Below are 5,146 nucleotides of genomic sequence, written 5' to 3'. Positions count from 1 at the left end.
CCTACATCAGGGTCATCAGGGACACACAGAGCTCTAACAGTTAATGCCAGAGTTGAGAACGTTTCTGTGGTTTTTGAAGGTGTTGAGTGCCAAGTGACCAAGAGCTGCCCTGGCAGGAAAAGCCTTTTTTCCTTACCTCCTTGAAACACATCCAGGCTCCATGGTTTTCATTTCACCTATCTCCTTTTTTAAAGTCAGGACACCTTGGGCTCAAAATTGTAATATTTTGAGAATCCCCAATAACTGTTTTTTAACAAAGCCTCTTGACCTAACAGATTGGCCTATCTCTGCCAGGCAGGTCATTAATTTCCAGTCTAATGCACAAGGGAGAACATTGTGAAATGACTGCATGAAGAGGCATTAGAGTAAAGATGATTTGGAGCTATTTGCCTGGCAAAGAAATTGAACCAGCTACAGCTTTTCTTTTACCTGACTTGTGGCTGTATTGCAGGGATCAGATTGGGAAAAAAAAAAGTGACTATTATTCACCTGAAGTCTGCTTTCAAACACATCTCTGTGCACCTCTGTTGCCAGATGACATCATGCTTCTGAGGGTGAAACAATTTAACTATAGAGATGAAAATTATTGGTTCAAATAACTTCCTTAAAACAGCAACAACAACAGCAGACTGAGGCTTTGTAAAACTTACTTGAAAGCGTGTGTTGCTGCATCTCTGAGGTAAAATGGCCTAAACTGTAAAAGCTTTAATAGTCTGTCTTAGTGGTTGCTTTACCAGCAACAGGGTGTTTAAAAGACAGTATGGCAAAAGCCATACTGAAAATAAAGGCTCTGAACTTAAAGTGCTTTAAGCAAGTTTGTGACAGTAATGCTGTTGTACGTGTACATAAAATGGTATGAAAAAATGCAGCGTTTGTAGGCAGAACTAATAAAGTTCCATTACTACCTAATAAAACTGTCACTTCTAACTACATCAAGAGGTTTTCTAACATCGCACTAGTTTCTGGGGAAGAGAGCTAGGGCAACTGTTTAGGGCAAGGGGCTAGGGAAGGAGAGAAGCCCCAGGGGCTGAGAAGCAGCACACATCATCCACTATGCAGACAGAGGAGCGGGTGGCCACTGCTGGGGCCCAGGAGCTCAGCACTGACTCTGCTCATGTGAAAGTCCCACTGGAGACCTCACGCAGGTTGCAGCCTGCTGAAACATTTCATCTTCCTCAGCTCGTGTGAGGTTGGTCTGTCTGAAGGCAATGATGGCTGCAAATACAGACTATTTCCTTATTAATGTTTTGTAGAATGATGCCATTCTTGTAACAAGGCTATTCATGGAGCTTGAGACTTGTCTTTTCTTAAACATTTGTGATGTGAAACTTCTAAAAAACCTATTAGTAGGGAAACAAATAAAAAAAACAAATATGAAAGATCAACTTCATAGATGTGTGCCTATAACAAAAATAACGAAGTAAGAACATGTAAGTGAAAGTCTCACACTTAAGAATTCACACATTATTTTTTATCGGTGTGTAACTTACAGCAGTTTGTGCAGACCTGCAGAGTAAGATCATGCTCTTTAATCAGTAGTGAAGTAGTTGGTTTACAGCTAATTTTGAAGGCATTTCAAAGGCATTACATTCCAAGGTTACCCTTCAGCTGAGAGAGGTCCCTGCCTCTCCAAAGGTGCAAGCCCTGTCTTAAGGCTGGCTCACAGTTGCAGCCCCAGGGGCTAGAAAGCTAACCAAAGATTCATGTGCTGGGATTCATTTGTGCCGTACAGGAACAGGCTGGCAAGAGCGCTGCCTTGCTGAACCTGCAGACCCCACTGCCCTGCGCTACTTCTCTTCGTCTCTGACGTCTACCCCTCTTCTCTGTCCTCTGCATTGGGATCGGCGGCGGGAGGAACCAGATGACCTAAGGGTCCTTCCAAACTAACTTGTGCACTGATTCCATGTAATGAGCTGGATTTTTTCCAAGACCTGAATGGGAAAGGTGTGGGCAGGCTCCTGTTGGAATCCCAAATCCCTAAATACACACAAGTCCTGGTAGGCCACCCACCCCTCCAGGTCCTACCAGCCTGGCAGAGCTTAGGGACCTGTTGCTGCCTGTTGAGTCTGTGTGAGATGTGCAGCTGGTGTAAAGTAGGGAGGACCTATTGATTTCAGCAGAGCTATTTTGACTGAGGGGCTGAGTCCTGGATTTTTAGGGCAGAGATCCTTTGAGCTTAGGTGATGCCAGAGATCTCTGGAGAGATCTGGCGGAGAATTTTACCTTGCACCCTTTCAGATATGGCTGTGTAGACACAGCAGGGCTTGGCTAATGGACGAGAAAAAGCTCCTGCTAGTTACGGCAGCGTGGCTGCTTATTCAGGGGGTGGCAGAGCCCAGTGGTTAATGCAGTAGCTGATCACTAGAGACCTTACGATAGTCCCTTCTCTTTCATAAGCCATATTACCTTGAGCCTCATCTGAGCCTCCCTTTGTGCCTCATCTGTGCAGGTGTTGTGAGGACCAAATCCCATAAAAGATAGACTGCTATTCAGGTACGTCAGAGGAGGCCTGTAGGTCAGGAGGCCTCCTTAAACGAGCCTGGCTGAGGCCACCTTAAACAAACCCTCCCTCCCTGCAGTTTTCCTTCAGGATAATTAAGCATGCAAGTAAAGAAGTGGAAAAACACAAGGGAAGCATCCATTTCACAGGTGGGTGCAGCTGACTGTTTCCTCCCAGGGCCTGTTCCGTGCAAGCCAGTGCCTCGGCACTAATGCTCCTGGCTGTGATGGTGACTCATGTTTGTATCCAAATTTTGCAGTTGTTGAGGGTCTCAGAAGATCCCCTGCTATTACACTACCACATGGAGACCTGTGCTGGTCTGCGGGTAATGGGTGCTTTTTTATTGCACCCTAACAAACCTTGAGGCACGGAGTGACTTGCCCGCAGCTTTGTCTGCATTGCCCTCGAGGTCTGATTTTCCTGCGTGGACCAGTAACCTGGATGGTGAGCCCCAGGGATCCCGGGGCAGCTGCCTGCACCAGCACGCCTGGTGCGGATCGTGCCCTCCGACAGGTCTGCACAGACCGCGCTGCCTCCAGGCACCGTCAGGTCAGGGAACGAGCTGTGCTCACAGCCCTTTCTCCACTGCTTTTTGGTGGGGTTGTAGCTACAGTGCGGCCAGGGTCACACAGGGGGTCTGCAGCAGGGCCGGGTGTTAGGTCAGGCTTCCCGGAGCTCTAGTCCAGGGCCTGGACCGGCCATGAACTTGGGCCGCATTCAGAGCTGGCTGCAGCCTGCCAGGAGGCAGAACACGCAAGCTGGTCACAGCAGCCCTTGTTGCAGGATCTTGTGCGTTATTTAGGCAAAATCCTCCAACCTGTGTTAGGCAAGAAGTCAGGTTAGATGACTAGAGTGGTCCTAGCTGGCCTGAAAGCCTCACAGCTAGCCATGCCCTGGGTTGGGGAGAAAGGCCAGATGTCCCACAACAACAGAAACAGGGCAAAAGGGAGAGAGAAGACAGTCAAGCGCTCTGCTTCCAAAACCAAGGTCTATTTTTGGCAAAGAGCTCAACACCCGTGTTACTCTGCTTTGGGAAGGCTTCTTGTTGCATGTATGTCCTCAGAAGTGGTGGCTTTCTTATTGTTCACCTGTTCCGAAACGAGAATCCTATGCATTGATAAATGGGGTTTAGTGTCTTTCCTAGCAGCCCCGCTGCGTGCCCTTGGTTGCACACTCTTAGGTAAGCTGCAGAACTGGCTTTTTGCCTTCTGCCAAGATAAGGCTCCAGGAGGGCATTTTTTCTTTTTTTTCCAGAAGAGAATGTGTGCTTTTGCTGGCAAGCTTTGTGTCTAAGCACTGGCTCTTTCCAAACTTGCCAAGACTGTTTTTATGTATTTACTTCCTTCATAAGGACATCAACAGGCACCCCACCCAACCCAAGTTTTGCGTCCCTTGGTAGGTTTCTATTTCACAATAAATCCTCAAATACAATGGAGTGTTCCTCCCAGAACTAAAATAACTAAAGTAGACTTCGTTAGTGAACTCTGCAGCCGGGGATGAAATTTGTTCCCTGCTTGACATCCCTAAAGCTACGGGCACAGCCGCATGCCCTCGGGGCTATAGCATCTGGCAAACCAGGCGGAGAGGGGAATCCTAGCTCTGCTGAAGCCAGTGGGTGTTTCCATGCAGTCAGGATTTCATCCCAAGGCTGTGCTGAAGTGGGGAGAGGCTATTTGTCCTGCCCTTTCCATCCTTAGGCCAGAGTAGCTTTTCCCACACAGACTGGAGTCAGACATGGTGTAGCATTTAGCCGTTGCTGAGCTCTGGGGCTGCCTTTATATGACACTTTATCTTGACAATTTACAGCAACTAACATCGTGATACAGCTGATTCATGTGGAGCAACGGAGATAGGGGCCGTCAGAAGGCAATTCAGGAGCTTCAGTCCTTCTCCACTGATTATAAGCAGAGCCTAGAGAGTTCAGGCTTCTAATGTAGATGCCTTAATTAAGTGTCTGAGGATTAGATAGCATGAATCTGACCCCAAATGTCCCTCTAGACAGACGCTGAATTAGCACTGAACTTGAACTGGAACATGGGTCCGGAAGAGACCTTCTCAGCTGTTAAGTCTCTGGGAACCATGTTTAGCCCAAAAGCATTCAGGGACCTCTAGCCTGTCCCACCCCAAAGCACACGGACCTGCAGAACTCCTTCCCCACCTTGCAGCGTACTTACGGCCTTGATAGACATTGGTGGGTTTTGTTCTTTTGTTAGTAACATACCACAGATGGAGAAATCAGCAGTGTCACTTATGTCTTGCAGCCCTATATCATCGGGGAGAAGCTGGATGAAAGTTCCTGGCCAATCTTAAGAATTGCATCTTATCCTCAAACTACAGGAGGTGGCCAAAAGCAAGGGACAGGACTCCTCCATGGCCCGAAATCTGGCAATCAGTTTAGCCTGAGCATGTCAGCAGGATGCATCAAGCAGACATCAGTAACTGGGTAAAGAACAATGAAATGAAATTCCTGTGTTTCAGACGATCCAGCTGAATAAACCTCACCAGCTCTGCTGGGCCAAATTTATTTTTGATATAATTTCAGCGAGGCTCATGAAGTTAAGAGAGTGCCAAATTAGAGTGATGGCCTGTGATCCACCCCAACAGTGAGTTTTGCTAAGGCTGGCCAGCTGTGAGAATGGAAACCTT

Source organism: Phaethon lepturus, unplaced genomic scaffold, assembly GCF_000687285.1.
Source record: "Phaethon lepturus isolate BGI_N335 unplaced genomic scaffold, ASM68728v1 scaffold27686, whole genome shotgun sequence".
Taxonomy (NCBI): Eukaryota; Metazoa; Chordata; class Aves; order Phaethontiformes; family Phaethontidae; genus Phaethon; species Phaethon lepturus.
Note: the sequence above shows the minus strand (reverse complement) of the source record.